Source organism: Ovis aries, chromosome 21 (genome assembly GCF_016772045.2).
Source record: "Ovis aries strain OAR_USU_Benz2616 breed Rambouillet chromosome 21, ARS-UI_Ramb_v3.0, whole genome shotgun sequence".
NCBI classification, from domain to species: Eukaryota; Metazoa; Chordata; class Mammalia; order Artiodactyla; family Bovidae; genus Ovis; species Ovis aries.
In genome coordinates, this window is record NC_056074.1 from 45,000,217 (window position 1) to 45,018,220 (window position 18,004).

General features: G+C 49.1%; 1 protein-coding gene across 14 annotated transcripts in view; it reads left to right on the plus strand.

Annotated features, from left to right (window-relative positions):
• Positions 1 to 3,457: 3,457 nt before the first annotated feature.
• Positions 3,458 to 18,004, plus strand: part of NAP1L4 (nucleosome assembly protein 1 like 4) — a 51,227-nt gene continuing 36,680 nt past the window's right edge. For 4 of the 14 annotated variants that reach the window (XM_042237850.1, XM_042237855.1, XM_042237856.1 and 1 more), the window contains exon 1: positions 3,458 to 3,513. The gene's annotated coding sequence lies outside the window, so the exon portion shown is untranslated. Of the gene's footprint in view, positions 3,538 to 3,681; positions 4,499 to 13,702; positions 13,836 to 13,944; positions 14,000 to 18,004 lie in introns of those variants that run through there. The other 10 variants (XM_042237854.1, XM_060404137.1, XM_060404134.1 and 7 more) reach the window with 6 other exon arrangements.

The window sequence follows — 18,004 nt, forward strand, 5'->3', positions numbered from 1 at the left end:
AGTTACACTGGGCAAGACTTTAAATCACTCCTAACATGCGATATAGACACACAGCATCCCCACGTGAGTCCAATGGCATTTTCATCTAATAAGAAAATGCTGTTTTTTCTTCCATTGAATCCCAGATAAAGCTGTTGGCTTGTTGTTAAGGGGCTAAGTTGCATGGGGGAATGGGGAGACAGAATAAGAAATACCTTTGACTGAAGGGACTTATACACACACACACACACCCCTGGGTTGTGGGGAAGTAGCACTGTTACGATCTTTGGATATAAAAAGGGATTTGGATAGCCCGCCTTTCTTTTACACTTGTCTCCTAGTTGTGTGCTTTTTTAAAGATTTTTTTAATGCGGCCATTTTTTTAAAAATACTGAGTTTTTATAACACTGCTTCTGTTTCATGTTTGGGCTCTTTGGCTGTGAGGCAGGTGGGAGCTCAGCTCCCTGACCAGGGACTGAACCTGCCCCCTCTGTGATGGAAGACCAAATTGTAACCACTGGACCACTGCGGAGGTCTGTGATTTCCACTTTAATGTATTAATATCACATACAAGTTGCACAGTCCTTATTGAAGTGACGTGGCTCAGTTGCGTCCGACTCTTTGTGACCCCATGGACTGTAGCCTACCAGGCTCCTCTGTCCACGGGATTTTCCAGGCAATAGTCCTGGAGTGGCCTGCCATTTCCTTCTCCAATGATTTCTCTTATCGTCCCTGCTGTAGCTGATTCTGCTGATCATGTTATCAGTAAGTCTTCACCTTAACCAAAAGCAGCCACAGCAAAACCAGGATCAACAGAAACGCCACAGCCTAGGCTGTGTGTCTCGGGGCTGTGCAAGAGTAATTACAAAGGAACCACTCATCAGACCTAAATGTGGACAGTCATTTACACTTAACTGTATTCTGAGAGTATTGTGTTTGTTCCAAGGTAGCTCAAAAAGCTTTAAAAGTGCCCTTGAGGAAGTGGGGAAAACAATCTCACTGTAACAAGAATATACACAGGGACTTCTCTGGTGGTGCAATGGATGAGTCCGCCGGTCAGTGCAGGGGACACGGTTCAAGCCACTGAGGGAGTGTGTCACAACTGCTGAGCCGGAGCCCTGGGGCCCACGAGCTGCAGCTGCTGAGCCTGCCGTAGAGCCTGCGCTCCAGGAGAGGAGCCATCGCAACGAGAAAGCTTCACCCTGCAATGAAGAGTAGCCGCTGCTCACTGCAGCTAGAGCAAGCCCGCACACAGCAACAGAACCTCAGCACTGCCAAAAATAAGTAACATTTTAAAAATTATGTTAAAACAAGAATATATATATACAGATGTGAAACAGGGAGATGGGGGATCTGGGAAACTGTGATGGTCCTCACCTCTGGTAGCTGAGAATGCAGACACTATCTGCAAGAATAAGGGCAAGAAAAGCCAGCGCGGAGAACCCTGTAAATTCAGCCATGATTTACTTTCCAAAATGGAATAGACAACTCCTAGCAGTTTTGCTTAAGTAACGTGGCCTCAAGAAAGCCACTTCACCCCCTTCTATGGATTTATCTGTTACCTCCTACAGACGCTACGCCATATTAATACATCTCTTTACTTCAGCAGTGACGACAGCAAGTTAGCTAGGTGTCCATCCTAGCACGTAAAACTTTGGACTAAAGAGTCCTAAGTAAAAACAGTCATAAAAAAAAAGAAGTTTCATGTAAAGTTACCCAGGGACCCTAATGCAGAAGTAGTACTTGAATTCTTTAGACACAAATGCAGCAAAAGGTGTCAGTAACTAAGTTGCAGCCTTTGTAATTCTTTCAATTTTTTGTTTTTATATTTCAAAACAAAGTCCTTTGTGTAGCTTGTGAGCATAGTAATTAGATAATGTTTCAGATATCATTTTTGGAGCACAGGACTAAATAACAACTATTATAAAGGACTAATATGAGGGGAATGTTCTCTTAATACATGGCTTCCCAGGTGGCTCAGTGGTAAAGAATCCACCTGTCAATGCACGAGACAAGAGACAGAGGTTCCATCCCTGGGTCGGGAAGATCCCCTGGAGGAAATGGCAACCTGCTCCAGTATTCTTGCCTGAGGAATTTCATGGACAGAGGAGCCTGGTGGGCCACAGTCCTCGGGGTCACAAAGTCGGACGCGACTGAGCACATGTGCACGAACTGTATTTCTGAACCTGAGTAGGGATACTTTGAACTGTTTGGTCATATGTCAAATAAAGTATTTTTTGTTTTTAAAAAGATTCCTGATAGTACTCGATTCTTTCTCATGAGCCCTAAATATAATTCTGACTTTATTTCTCAAAACGATCTTCATCATCTTTTAGCAGAAAATGTCACTTCATCAACCCGTTAGCAATTAAACTCCTGCTTTGGCTTGATTTTATTTTTTAAAGAGGATCTATGGAGACAGAGAAGGCCATGAGATGCAGCCACAGCCCAGAGCCCCCAGAAGCTGAAAGAGGCAGGAAGGATCCTCCCCGCAAGTCCCCTGGAGGTAACTGAGCCCTGTGACACCTTGATTTCTGCCTTCCAGCCTCCAGAGCCATGAGAGAACACAAGGTGGTTGTGTTTTCTAAGCCCCACAGTTTCTGTCCCTTTGTTGTGCCATAGGAAGTTGGGACAGCATTCTCAGTCCTGCTACCGACACAAAGGCTTTGGATAAGGTCGTCCACCTTGCCACCACTTCACTTAGGTGACCTGGAGAATGACAGGCTGCCTCACTGCAGCCAGTGGAGCAAGGACCAGGTCCAGTGGTCAGCCCACAGCCTGCCCAACTAGTGCTGGTGTGGTGGGAGGGGTGCTCCACCAGCTCCCTGCCACCTGGAGTGTGCGGGGTAGGGTCGGGAAGGAAGAGGGGAGTCCACGAGCCAAGCCCTGCAGGCAGAACGAGCCTGGGGACCTGAGAGTGTAGACCTGGGCCAGGGGATCGCGGAGGTCGGCGGGGTCAGCGCGCGTTCCTGGGAGTGGAGCTCAATCCGGGGTACCAGGGGGCACGGGAGGAATCCGAGACATTGCCCAGGCCCCCGGGGGGCTGGGGAGGGGAGAGGGGTGCGCCCGAATCGGGGGTAGGGGGCTGCACAGGCCAGGGGTTGGGCGATTGAGGTGGGGAAAGGACTGCACAGGCAGAGGTGGGTGGGTGAGGGGACGAAAGGGGTGGCGCCCCGGTTGCACACACGGGTACGCAGCAGCAAGCGTCCTCCACGTGGGCCCCACGCGCCCCCGCCTCTTAAAGAGGCGAAACGAGCGCGGGCGCGCGCCCTGGTGACGTCACATGCCCTTATTTGCATGAGCGCGAGGGTCTCGGCGCCGCGTGCCCGGGACGGCCTCTGATTGGCCGGCGCCGGCGGCGCCGAAGCGTAGCGGACTTGCGCCGCGCTGGTCCAATAGCAGCCCGCTTTGCTCGAGGAGGGCGGTGACAGCGGACTCGGCCAATGGGCGGTGGTGTTGTTGGCGGCCACGGCGGCGCAGTCCCGGAGTGAGCGAAGCCCAGACGGCTGCCGCTACTGCCGCAGGAGGCGTGAGGTGCGGCGGTGAGGGTTCGGCTGGGTAACGCTTTTGTGGGGGCCGGCGGGGCCGGGGCCGGGCTGGCGGGGGCCGCGCAGGGGGCCATCTCCGGGCGCCGCGGCGCCAGGGGCGGGGCCGGACCCGGAGTGGGGAGCGGGCGGGCGGGAGAGGAGCCCGCGGGGAGGCGGGCGGGGCCCGGCGGGCGGCCGGGAGGCGGCGGCAGGTGTCCGCGCGGCCGGAGGGTCAGGAGCGCTTTGTTCCCGCGCGGCCCCCGCCAGCCCTCCCGCCGGCCCTGCGACGTCCCGGGGGAGGTTGAGGCCGCGGGCCGGGCCGCGAGCGCCCGGGGCAGCGCGGAGCCTCCCGGGGCCTTTGTTTTCGGCCCCGGAGCCCTTCCCCGGGGCGGAGTGACCGCGATTCGCCGCCACCGCGGGCTCCGGGCCCGGGTTTGCTGGCGCGGCGGCGCTTTGAGCGGCCCTTGCCGTCGTCGGGGCCGGGCGGCGCAGCGAGTCGGACGGGCCGGCGCGGCCGCGTCATTCTGCAGGCGGGGAAGCGCGGCCGGCCGACGAACCCAGCGCTGCCGGAGACTGTGACGGCAGTCACAGCGGTGTGCCTGTTGGTACCTGACTGCCTGGCCGCGTTCCCCTCCCTCCCCAGTCCTCTGTTTGCCGAATGCTTCTGTGCGTCCCAGCAGAGGGTCGCCCGGTCGCGATCAGACTTCCCATCGTCCGCAGTGACTCCGGGTCTGGGTTCAGCATGAAGCCTTTTGGGCCCCGAGGAAGGCGGGGGTCGGGTTCCTGGCCAGGCATGCCCATACCCTCCCTTGTCTGCGGGCCTGTGGTTCGTGTCCCCTTCCCTCCCCCCCCCCCGCCCCCCCCCCACCTACCTGTCCTGGTGGTTCAGTGGTGAAGAACCCACCTGTCCGTGCAGCAGGCCCCGGTTGACCCCTGGTCTGGAAGATCCCCTGGAGAAGGAAACGGAAACCTCCCTCCAGTATTCTCATCTGGTAAATCCCACGGTCAGGGGGGCCTGGTGGGCCAGAGTCCACGCGACAAAGAGTCGGGCACGACTGAGCCACTGAACAACAGCAACGCTGTGAAGTATAAGAATAGGCACCCGAAAGTTCTCAGAATGAGTCGTTGAACTTAAAAGTTGTCTTCTTTAAAATTACTTTTTTTTTAAAAAAATAACTGTTCCTCTTAAGTGATTAATAGTTGTCCTACACACCAGGAGCTCTGATAGTCTCTTGGCTTGCGTTGACTCATTTCAGGAGTCTAATGACTTTTGAGATAAGCACTGTTGCTTTCCCCTGTAACCTCAGGAAGCTTGAGGCCCTGAGAGGGTTAAGTAAAGTGGTGTTTGCAGGGTAACAACTTGGGTTAAAATGCAAGCAGTTTTGTTTTTAAATTTTTAGAACTTATTTATTTAGGCCCATGAGTCTTCACTGCTGCAGGAGGGCTTTCTCTAGGTCGGGCCGGGGTACTCTCTAGCTGTGCGCGGGCTTCTCACTGCAGTGGCTGCTTTTGGTGTGGAGCTGGGGCTCTAGGGCACGCGGGCTTTGGTAGTTGCGCTTCCCAGCCTGTGCTCAGTAGCTGTGGCACACGGGCTTAGTTGCTTCACGACTCGGGGGATCTTCCCAGACCGGGGATTGAACCCGTGTCTCCTGCATTGGCAGGTGAGATCTGTACCGCGAGCCACCTGGGAACTTTGCCTGACTTTACAGCCTCTCTGTAGAGAGGATGAAACGCTTTAATAAGAAGCTGTTTTTATTATTGCAGTGAGCCTAACTGCGGAGAAGGCAATGGCAACCCACTCCAGTACTCTTGCCTGGAAAATCCCATGGATGGGGGAGCCTGGTGGGCTGCTGTCTATGGGGTCACACAGAGTCGGACACGACTGAAGTGACTTAGCAGCAGCAGAGCCTAACTGAAGTCTAGGTTTTGAGGATTTGAGTTGGTTGATTATTTCTAGCTCCAGATTCTGTGATTCCACAGAATGCTAAGTGCTCTCCGTAGTAGAATCTGGAAATGATTGCAGACAGCGATTAATGATAGCTAGTGGGATAAATAATATGCTAACATAAAAAAGACTTTCCAAGAAAGAGAGGTGATGTTACGAGTAGGAATATATTTAAAAGATTGAATGCTAAAGTGGAGGAAGGTGGCTTAAACATTAGCGTTATCTGTTAGTGGTTAACTTGTTAAGATAGAGTTGACAGGAGAAGGAAATGCTAGAAAATGAGTTTTCTCAGTTTGTTAGCTACTTTTTTTTTAAACTTGTTTTGTGACAGGGAAATTTTTTTCTTTCATCTTTCGAAGGTAAAGTATCCTATTTGTTCTGAGATTTGGAAGGATTGATTGAAGACTTGGTCAATAAAAGTACCATTGCAAGACTTAAATTTCCTATAGAATTAAGTGACAAAGGGAGATCGTTTTATAGATAAAATAAATTGTGACTGTTTTGAGGTTATTTAGGAAAGCTTTCACTGGAAGTTTGTGGTCTCGTGGAATGATGAGAGAGTAATTATTCTCAAAATAGTTATTTATAGTTATATAAAATAATCCCAACACTGTAGTGCTGTCTTAAACACCAGTTACTAGTTTGTAGTCTTTTTTGACCCATGTTACTAACTCAGATTGTCCGCTGTTATTTGTGCCTCTGTGTTTCAAATTAACATCTAAATACTTTTGTGACCTTTGCATTATTTTTGAAAATACTGTATAGAATGGTGATTGGAGAAATTGAATTCTTCACAATAGTTGATTTTGTCACTTTTGGTTTGATAGCTTTAGTAAACTGAATTCTGGAAAGGATACTTATGTTTTAGGATTGTTGCCCTCTGAAAGTGTACAGATACTGTAGTTTTGTGAATTGACCATTAAGATTATCAGACCCTTCTGTGATATTTTCTGTTGAGAAATTTTAATCTGAGATCATGATTTTATAGAAATTGAGGGCTTAGAGATGGTATGTGTTCATCAATGCATTACAGCCTGTGAATTCTTGCTTGAATCCTTAGTTAAACTATTTCCATTAACCTGTCAGGATTTTTACCAGCTTCTTAATATTGAAAGTGTTATTAATTCCATGTCTGCAGCTTCTGGCCAACTAGGGTTGCGATTGAAATCCTTGCTTTTTTTTTTTTTTGAGCAAGTAGATAGTCTTCTAGCGTCAGGAGGTGTGACCTCAAGTGTAAATCCATACATGGGCTGATAAGAGTTCACAATTCCTCACATTCAGTTACTTTTCTTCCTTTTTGTTCATTGTCCACAGTTTTAAAATGGTTTAAGATTGTTTTGATTGTGTTGTACTTTTTGAAAGTTTTGCCAGAGAAACAAGGGTGGGTTGGTTGTTTTTTATGGATAGTGTCTGTGGCCAGTGGGTCGTTTAAATTCCCAAAGCCCTAAAGGGCCACTAGCTATACGAAACAGGGAAGAACTGGTGCTCTGAGTGATGGCATGTTTGAATAATAAGGCGGTGTTGAGGAGCTTGTTGGGAGATTTGTCTGGGACTGCTGTTTCGGGAGTGTTTACTTTTTTGTTGTTTTAAAGGAAGAGGTATTTAGGCAGACAAAGTATTAGGTTGGTGCAAAGTCATTACGGTTTAATATTAGGTTGGTGCAAAAGTAATTATGGTTTTCATTGTTAACGTTGCCGTTTGATACTGATTTTTATGTTCTAAAATAAATGTGGTAATGTTATACATCATTTTAACATGCATTTCTTGCTTTATGTTTTTTGCTAATGACTTATTACTTCCAGTTTATTTTATGTTTAGACTGTAGAAATATTAGATAAAAAGCAAATTTGAGAGTTTTCTTAAAATTTGACTTCAAATGGGCTGTAAAGCCGCAGAGAGAACCTGCAACATCCACAGCACGTGGACCGCTAGGAAGCGCTGGCGGGCGCGGTGCGCTGGCGGCCCAGGAGGCTCTGCAGGGGGCCCCGGAGCCTTGAGGATGAGGAGCCTAGCGGCCGCCCGTGAAAGTTGACGACCGCAGTTGAGCATCATCGAAGCTGTTGCTCTTGCAGGTACACGGGAAGTCTCTGAAGAACCCAGTGTTGAGCGTACTGTAGTCTTTCGGCATTTGAAGCAAACTGGAAAGGTGAAAGAGCTCGTTAAGTGGGTGCCTCATGAGCTGCTTGCAAATCAGAAAAATCGCAATTTTGATGTGTTGTCTTCTCTTAGAATGTAACAACAGCAAACATTTCTTGATCAGATTGTGATGTGAGATGAAAAGTGGATTTTATACAACTACTGGCGATGACCAGCTCAGTTGGTGAACCGAGAGGAAGCTCCAAAGCACTTGCCAAAGCCAAACTTGTACCAAAAGAAGGTCATGGTCACTGGCGGCCTGCTAATCCACGACAGCTTTCTGAATCCCGACGAAACCGTTACATCTGAGAAGTACGCTCAGCAGACTGATGAGATGCACCAAAAACTGCAGTACCTACAGACAACACTGGTCAACAGAATGAGCCCAGTTCTTTTCCCCGATAACTTCTGCCTTCACGTCAGCCGACACTTCAGAAGCTGAGGGAATTGGGTACGAAGTTTTGCCTCATCTGCCAGATTCACCTGACCTCTCACCAGCTGACTACCACTTCTTCAAACATCTGGACAACCTTTTGCAGGGAAAGCGCTTCCACAACCAGCAGGAGGCATAAAATGCTTTCCAAGAGTTGATTAGATCCTGAACGCAGATTTTTTCACTCTGGAGAAATAAACCAACTTATTTCTCGTTGGCAAAAATGAATTGGTTGTAATAGTTCCTGTTTTGATTAATAAAGATGTGTTTGAGTTATAATGATTTAAAATTCAGGATCCAAAACATCAATTACTTCTGTACCAACCTAATAAAAGGCTGATATTACTTAGCCTGTTCTACCAGTGGAGTGATTTCAGAAGTAGAAAGCAGCTGGTGCAGGGTTACTGCAGGGAATCACTCTCCTTCAGCGTTGCTTGATTTGCACACCGTCTCCTGGTTCAGTGAACACTTGCCTTCCTAAACTGCACTTGTGAGATTTTTTTTCTTGAGCACTGCTCTTACTAATGGGCAGTGACGTGTTTTGTGTTGGACTGTTAGTGGGATTTTTATGATGCCATGTATTTGTTTTTGTTTGACAGCCTTGGGTTTTCTTCCCTGTCCTCTTCTGAGAAAGCAGGGCTGCTTTACGTTGTTTGCCATTGAATTTTAAATTACATGAGTATTTAGTAATAGGAGAGGCAGTATATTTCTATAGGGACAAAAACTACAAAAGATCGCTTCATGAACTCTACCTTTTGATCTTGGCAATTCACTGTGCAGCTTTAATTTTCCTCTTAAAAATAAATTTTGTCAGCTGTTACGAAAGGTGCTTCCATTCTGGATCTGTGGGGCCTTTTTTTTTTTTTTTTTTTTTAAATGAACAGTAAAGAATCTGCCTGCGATGCAGGAGACCAGGGTTTGATCCCGGGATTGGGAAGTTCCTCTGGAGAAGGGAATGGCAATCCACCCCAGTATTCTTTGCACGGGCAGAGAATTCTGGTGGGCTACAGTCCGTGGGGTCACAAAGAGTCGGACACAACTGAGCGATTAACAGACACACACTGCATTTTATTCTTATCCCCAAAACCCTGTTCAAAAACGAGCTAAGATGATTTCTGTGTAATAGTTGTGTGGAGTGGTAGAAAGAGCAACTGTACAATCTAAATATGTGCGCAAGTTTTAAGAATGAAGCTGGGGATGTTCTAATTTAAAACATTAGTGCTTGTTTATCCAGCTTCCCAGGTGGTTCAGTGGTAAAGAATCTGCCTGCCAATGCAAGAGATGCGGGTTTGATCCCTGGGTCAGAAAGATGCCCTGGGGAAGGAAATGGCAGCACAACCCACTCCAGTGTTTTGCTTGGGAAGTCTCATGGACAGAGGAGCCTGGCAGGCCACAGTCCATGGCGTTGCAGGAGAGTTGGACCCCGACTTAGGCAGCAAACAGCAACGACAGCGAGCACTGTTCACCCAGTGACCGCCAAGTAGCTTTCCATGGTTCTCATCTGTCTGTTCGTCCATGAACGCCATCTCTCTGCCAGGTGTTTTTAGGGTTCTAGATCCTGGGGTATTTTATTGCACTGAACAAAACAGATGAAAGACCTTGCCCTCGTGTATTTCCACAGTGGGAGACAGTTAGATAGGGGTCGGTGCGTTTAAAACAGGAGTAGAAGAGAAATAGGGACTTGGGTGTTTGCAGTTTGAAATAGAGGAGACAGTGATATGACAAGCTGACAAGACCTTGGATTAAGAGAACTTTGGAGAGTTTGACTCATTCAGTCATACACACAGGGCTGCAGAGAGGAGAGAGTGGAGGAGGAAGTTGGAGCTGCAGCAATGAAGAACCGCTGTGCCTCCAGTAAAAATAGACTGTTTTGGTTAAGGAAAGGAAACTTTTTTACTTTCTTTGTGAAAACTGAGGGCTTGGTCTGGAGCAAGCTTCTGAAGAGACAGTCTGCCCTTGTCTCGTGGACAGAGGTAACTTCCTGTGTGTCTTTAGAACCTGCCTAGGAGAGGCTTCGAGTGTGAAGGGTTGCTGCTGTCGTGCTGTGCGCAGGCAGCTCGTGGTAGACTGTCCCTCGGCAGCGGTGAGTGGTTGAGTGCAGTGGGTTGCCTGCTCCTTGGCTTCTGCCTAGTTCTGTGCTGGACACAGGGATGGCTGCGTTGAGCAGGTAGATAGACCTCAGCCTTCGTGGAACTTAGACTTCAGTGGGAAGGCAGACATGGGTCATCTGTCGGTCGCTGAGTCGTGTCCGGCTCTTTGCAACCCCATAGACTGCAGCTCGCCAGGCCGCCCTGTCCTTCACTGTCTCCTGGAGCTTGCTCAAGTTCATGTTCTTTGAGTCGGCGATGCCATCCAGCCGTCTCATCCTCTGACACCCTCTTCTCCTGCCCTCAGTCTTTCCCAGCATCAGGGTCTTTTCCAGTGAGTTGGCTCTTTGCATCAGGCGACCAGAGTACTGGAGCTTCAGCTACACTGAATCATTTATCCGTTCTTTTTCTAAAAAACATGCAAATAAAAAGCTTCAAACATATACAGAAGTTGTGGTTCCCACATACATAACTAACACTTGGTGACATAAATTAGACATAAATTAACTACTTGCCAGTTTTAGTTCATCTGTAAACATGTAATACATATGATTTTTTAAATAATTTTTTGATCATGACAAAAGAAAAAGTGCATGTAAGATTGTCAGTCATTACACATGTTTGAAATCAGTTTGAACATAATTTTAAGGCTGCTTGTATGAGTTTCGGACATGGACAACTTGTTTTTTTAACTGCTAAGAGATTACAAGTATATTGAAGAGTATGTTGATTTACAAAGACATTTTCTATTGTCTCATTTACACTATTATTCACCTATTTACATTAGTGATCTGACTCAACTCTAGATGTGTTTTCACTTGACATAGTGAATCCAGCACAGTTACCTCCTTGCACTAAGGAGGGCACCGACGGAGACTCCTGATCAGGCTCCGTGCGGCGGCCAGGGTGTGCGGGTGGAGGCGTGGGATGTCTGGGGGCAGCATCCTGATGCCTTCTGGGAATAGGTGGCTTCTCTGCCCTGGGCCAGAATGTGGCCTGGTAAGCCTGGAGGACTGATCGGGCTCCACCTCGGGGGGTAGAGCGGGGTCACCAGCCCTCAGACTTTTATGGGAACCAAGTGCTTGTGCTGTGGGGTTCATTTGACGGCCACCCTAGTTTAATAAGAATTATAGACTCTGTTGAAATTCTAAAGTCTTACAGAAGTATATCGATTACATTTAAGTTCATTTTAATCATTCAGTTCTGGGAAGATATTGAGGACCTTTGAGTTAAGATAGGTAATGCATGTAGAAACGGGTTTGGTTTTATGAGAGTCGACCACATTCCCCGGTTCACACCTTGCCTCTTGAGAGTGGCCCAGTTTGAAATTACGGAATTACTCTCTAACTATGGGCTAAATGTTTTCAGTTAAAAATTAAGGATATAAAGTTATATTGGATAATTTACAACCAAAATATTTTCCCCTATGAAAAGTTTGGGGTAAAAAAATAAGTTAAATCCATAAATAGAATTGTGAGGTGTCTTGTATAAATAGCAAACCATTCATTTGTGTAATCATGGAAATTTGCATGCCAGTCCAGATTTGGAGTTAGAGGCTCAGGGTTGTTGTTTGACCCTGGAAGGGAGACAGAACTGCTGTGTTCTTTTGATATTTTAGAATATGCTATTGCCTGGTATTCCTTTCATCTTTCAACTTAATTGCCTTTTAAAAGTAAGAGATCCTTTTGATAAGGTTTGGAGCTGTGTTTTCATAAAATTAATATTAAACTCAGTATGCTAACATTTAAAACAAATGGATGGTTATATTTCTTAAATCTGCAAATTTGATAATTCCTTATAACTTTCTATTTTAAGAAAGTTTTGTTAAAATAGTGGTGATGAAGCTTGACTAACTGAACTCCCGCTTGTTTGTAACATGTCACCACGCTAGGTGAGTGTTTCCTAGATAAGGGTAGTCATGTTTACAGTGACCCGATTTGTAGGTTTCCTGGCAAAGCGCTCAGTAGGGTCTGACAGCATATTTTAACAGTAGAGGGAGGCCTGGAGTAGGTCAGGTCCCGGTCCGTCTGCATTTCATCCCATCCTCAAGGCCGCCTCTCAGGTAGGCCCTAATTGTGGATGTTGAAACTGAGGTTCAGTTCAGTTCAGTCACTCAATCGTGTCTAACTCTTTGCAACCCCGTGAATCACAGCACGCCAGGCCTCCCTGTCCATCACCATCTCCCGGAGTTCACTCAGACTCACGTCCATCAAGTCAGTGATGCCATCCAGCCATCTCATCCTCGGTCGTCCCCTTCCCCTTGGTCGTCTCCTGCCCCCAATCCCTCCCAGCATCAAAGTCTTTTCCAGTGAGTCAACTCTTCACATGAGGTGTCCGAAGTACTGGAGCTTCAGCTTTAGCATCATTCCTTCCAAAGAAATCCCAGTGATCTCTTCCAGAATGGACTAGTTGGATCTCCTCGCAGTCCAAGGGACTCTCAAGAGTCTTCTCCAACACCACAGTTCAAAACCATCAATTCTTCGGCGCTCAGCCTTCTTCACAGTCCAACTCTCACATCCATCCATGACCACGGGTTTTACCATAGCCTTGACTAGACGGACCTTTGTTGGCAAAGTTATGTCTCTGTTTTTGAATATGCTATCTAGGTTGGTCATAACTTTTCTTCCAAGGAGCAAGCGTCTTTTAATTTCATGGCTGCAGTCACCATCTGCAGTGATTTTGGAGCCCCCCAAAATAAAGTCTGACACTGTTTCCACTGTTTGCCCATCTATTTCCCATGAAGTGATGGGACTGGATGCCATGATCTTCGTTTTCTGAATGTTGAGCTTTACACAGTAGGAAATGATAGGAACGGTTTTCAAACCCAGATCAAAACCAGATTACTGCGTGTGTGCTTTGTATTCACTGTTGAGTTCTGGGTTTGTGGTGTTTTGACCTCGAAGTATTTTCCTTTTTTTTAACTCATTATCTTGTTTGTTCTTCTTCCCTTGATCCAGCGCCTTCTGGAGGCATGGGGAATGTTCTGTTGTGTGTAATTCTAACTGCTTGGCCGTCACGTCACCCAGAATAGGGTCTCTGTATCAGTGTGGTGTTGCGTTGGAGTGGTGGCCTTGAGACTACCTCCTGGCCAGCAGGAGGGGGCGTGGCCTGCCGGAGGGGGCGTGGCCTGCAGGACGCGGGGAGTGTTTCACCCTCCGTTTGTTGGGGGAGGTGTCTTGGGTTGCGGCTGCACTGCTGGCCCCGACCGTGACTGAGCGGTGGGCTGTCACCTGTTCCAACAGCAGCAGCGGCCATGTTGAATCGAGCGGTGGTCGTTGCAGCAGGAAGTGAAGCCGGCGGTGGGGGCGGGAAAGGTGGGCGGCGGGAAAGGCCACCACGGTCTGAATCTGAAACCTGCAAGGATTTTCATCTAAAATGGAATCAAAGGATACGAATGGGAAACTCATGCCTGCGCGCTCAGGAAGGTGAACGTTGGAGACTGTGAGGCTGATTTCCCGAAATTGCCGGATTCACAGAAGGTGGAGCATTATGCTCTAACCAGCTGGCGTCTGCCAGCACTCTGTCCATCTTCAAGTCAGTGAACTGGCTGCACGGCTCCTCACTGGATTTTCCCTTTTGCACCCTGTGCCCACAGGAGCGGCCTGCCCTCGGCCTTCGGATTCGCTGTCACTCACTTCCGCTTGCGTGTTCCACATACAGCTCCTCTGCTCGCCCAAATAAACTCGACTTCTGGTAACCTGAGCTGGCCTCGGTCTGCCTCATTTCGTGTAGGTTGTCATTACCTGGTGTGGGCTCCAGAGGAGACACCCACCAAGGAACGACCCCTTCCAGTGAGCAGGGGACCCCAGCGAGCCCTTGGTGCCCTTCCTTCCGCAGGCCGCCGTGACTTCGTCTGGAAAGTCTCCTCTCGGATCCCAAGCCCCTCCTTTTGGTGAGCTCTCTGACTGTATTTGGGGTCTGGGTAGGGACAGGTTTTCTGGTGAGCGCTGTTTCATTCTGAATCCAACAGTGGGGTCCCAGTCATCTGAAGGTTCTAAAGGTGGCCCCTTCAGGAACTCTGATGTGTTTCAGGGTCTTTTCACTTACAAATGTTCAGATTTTTAACTAAATGGATCAGTCAGTATTACTAAGGATAACGGAATTCCAAGGAACCTTTGATCTCCCCAAACTTGTTTTTCTCCAAACCAAGTTAGAAACCCGCAGCTACCAGATGAAGCCGGCCACATGGAGTGGTTACTGTAATTGTTCTCTGGAGCCTTCTAAATGTGTTCAGGATCGTAAAATTGCCTCCTTAGCAGATACTGTTTCCAAATGGAACCTAGTAAACAACAAGAGGGGGGGCTGTAAAACGTCGGAGGCCTCTTCCTCGTGAGCTGAGGCCCTTCCTACCCTTGCTGCTTCATCTTCTCTGTATCTCTCTGCTCAGTCGCTCCTGAGCAGAGACCTGCGACCCCATGGACTGTAGCCCTCCAGGCTCCTCTGTCTGTGGGATTTTCCAGACAAGAATACTGGAGTGGGTTGCCATTTCCTTCTCCAGTATCTCTCTTTGCTGCCTCCTTATCCCCCCACCCCCCGCCCCCGCCCCGCTTACCGGAACTTCCTTTCTTTCCTGTCACTGAAACCTCACCAGACAAGCCCATTAAAACTTTCCCTTTCAAAATTAGACCTGAGGACCCTACTAAATCATAGCAAGTTTCGTATACCCCGTGGGCAAATGTCAAGCTTAGGGCTGCATGGGCTTTCCCAAGGTAACAGCATTCTCATAGACCTGGGGAGGAGTTCAGTACTGTATCCCCGATTTGCCAGCTTGGCCCCTCCGGCCTGTCAGTCAGTCCATGTGCTTGTCTCAGATAAGTCAGGCCTAACGCTGGACTAAGGCAACCAGCTGAGAAAACCCTGAACGATCCCTGAAGCTTAAATGAAACCAGCTACCGGGCCTCTGATGTGACCAAGCTGAGGTAATGGCCGAAAATGTGCGCGGAGCCTGGAGCCGGCCCCCGGTCCCTGGGCTGGAGTGCAAGGCACGCGTGGACCCAGAGGCCTGCCGTGTCCGTCCGTAGCTGTTACAGCAGGCTCCAGATTGTTCTTGGGGGCAAGTCAGGCTTCTCTGTACCGATGCTGAGCCCACAGAGGTGGCTTCTAATTCATGTTTGTAAGTGACCTAACCAGAGCCTCACCCTGGTGGAACAACCTGTATGGAGTTAGAGACAGTGTCTGCCTTGGTCTTGTCAGTCTGGCCAGTCAGTTGGCCTGGATCCCTGAAGATGACCCCGAGAGGAGGGCAGCTCCAGCAGGTGGAGACCCAGGGTGGGTCTGGCCTCAGAGAGCGCACAGCCAAACCCGCCCGTGCAGCGCCTCCGAGGACACCTGGGCTGCTCCATCCTGCCGGTGAGGAGGTGGGGGAGACAGGGCCTTCCCCTGTTGGTGGGCCCAGGGCGGCTCTGTCAGGGCTCAGCAGCTCCTGCTCGCAGAGGTGTGAGCATTTCAGCAGGACCCGCTTCTGTCCCAGACTGGGCCGCACACTCGTCCTTGTCATGCCCGTTGAACTGCCAGAAACCCGACGGCCCAGGCGGGGGTGTGTCCAGGGCCTTGGGCAGCGAGCAGCGTTGTGACTCCTTGCTGCCCCGCCGCCCCTAACCCCCGCGTGCTATTGGTGTTTATCTCTACTGGAAGCAACTTTTTCACTGTGGGTGACTTATGGAGCTTTTATTTTTATTCCTGTTGATCAATCTAACTTCCTGCCTTTACTTGGGAAGGACAGTATACCTGGACAGTCGTGCATTGGGGGCTTTACTGAGGTTCCCTTTTTCACAGATTTTTTTTTTTTAAGGTGTTTTTTAAAAATTGGTTTTTGGCGGTGCTGGGTCTTCATTGCCGCTCAGAGGCTTCCTCTGGTGCCAGTGGCTGGGGGCTCCCCTCTCGTGGTGGTGCGTGGGCCTCGTTAACGGCGGCGTCTCTTGTGGAGCTCGGGCTCCAGGCTCAGGGACTCGAGGGGTGCACGCTCAGTGGTTGCAGCTCGAGGGCACCGGAGTGTGGGCTCAGTAGCCGTGGCTCACAGGCTTAGTTGCCCTGTGGCGTCTTCCCAGTCCAAGGCTGGAACTCGTGTCTCCTGCGTTGGCGGGCAGATTCCTAGCCTCGGGACCACCAGGGCTGCCCTTCTCTCAGGCTGGCGCCACCTTACTGCAGTGTATAGATGGTTTGCTTCTTCACTCGCCTCCCCAAAAGTTCCACACAAAGACATTGTCAGTTACGGGGTTTCCTTTGGCTGGCGGGTTATTGTTGCTGTTGGATTCCAAACTTCTCTTTAATGGCTGTGCCCCTGTATGCCTTTTTGGGCGGGGGGCGGCAAGGGGGCTTCGCCATGCAATTTGCGGGGTCTTAGTCCTCTGACCAGGGGTCAAACCCACACCCCCTGCAGTGGAAGTGCGGGGTCTCGCCCGCTGGACTGCCGGGGTAGGCCTGTGTGCCTTTCTGGAGAGCAGCAGATCTGGCCTTGTCTGGGACGACCTGGATAGTCGTGCTGTCGTTGTTCAGTTGCTCACGTCTGACTCTCTGCGACCCCATGGGCTGCAGCGCTCCACACTTCTGTCCTTCATCATCTCCTGGAGCTTGCTCAAACTCGTGTCCATCGAGTCGGTGATGCCATCCAGCCATCTCATCCTCTGTCCTCCCCTTCTCCTGCCTTCACTCTTTCCCAGCGTCAGGGTCTTTTCTGTTGGCTCTTTGCATCAGGTGGCCAAAGTATTGGAGCTTTAGCATCAGACCTTCCAATGAATATTCCGGGTTGATGTCCTTTAGGATTAGCTGGTTGGATCTCCTTGCAGTTCAAGGGACTCTCAAGAGTCTTCTCCAACACCACAGTTAGCCTTTGAAGAAAAGTTTAATAAATCCACTGACCCTTGATACCCAGATTATCAGCTACCCCTTTTCCTTATTGTGGGTGAGAAAGAAGGGAATGCCCTCGGGATATTTATCCAAAACTAACCCCTGGGTTACTGCCTCCCACAGTTAGATCCCTGGCCTGAGGATAGCGCATGTCTCAGAGCGGTGCCTGTTGCTGCCCTCTTAGCAGAGGCTGCCGTCTCTGAACCCGACACTGCTGAGGCTGTGTGGAGCTGCCGTCCGTGCCACACCTTTCAGCAGGCCATGGCACCCGCCGGAGTCTTCTCAGCTTCTGTATGCATCACTCTCGCTCACTGTGAGGGTCCCAGCCTGCTCCCATCTTCCCTCCTCCTCCGGTGAAGTTCCTGTGACTTGACTTGGGCGGTGTCATAGTGACACCTCATAACTACTTACAAGAAATCTCCTAAGTGAGTCTTGATCTTGCGTAGTTCGCTAACTAACTAGTGGTTCTTAACTGAAGCATGCAGGGGGCACATCCCGTGCTGGGTGTGAGGTGGTGAGACTGCAGCCTTCCCTTCGGCTGCTTCCGCCCAACCAGCTGAGTCACACCGGTGTGCCCGTTGGGTTGTGCTTCTCAGGTACTGTGTCGTTCAATTGAAGATTTGTGACAACCCCATGTCTGCAAGACAACTGATGCCGTTTTCCTAACAGCATTTGCTCACTTACGTGTCTGTGACATTTTGTAATTCTCTTACGGTGATCTGTGGTCAGAGACCTTTGATGTTACAACTTGCTGAAGACTCAGGTGATGCTTACCATACTTTTAGCAATTAAGTATTTTTAAATTAAGGTATGTGTTACGCCAAAGAATGTTCAAAATTGGCAAAGACCACTACAGTATTGTAAAGTAATTAGCCTCCAATAAAAATACATAAATTAAAAAGAAAAGCATGTTCAAATTACTGTTCACTCGCACTCGTTTCACGTGCCAGCAAGATGATGCTCAAAATCCTTCTAGCTAGGCTTCAGCAGTACATAACTGAGAACTTCCAGGTGTACAAGCTGGAAAGGCAGAGGAACCCGAGATCAAGTT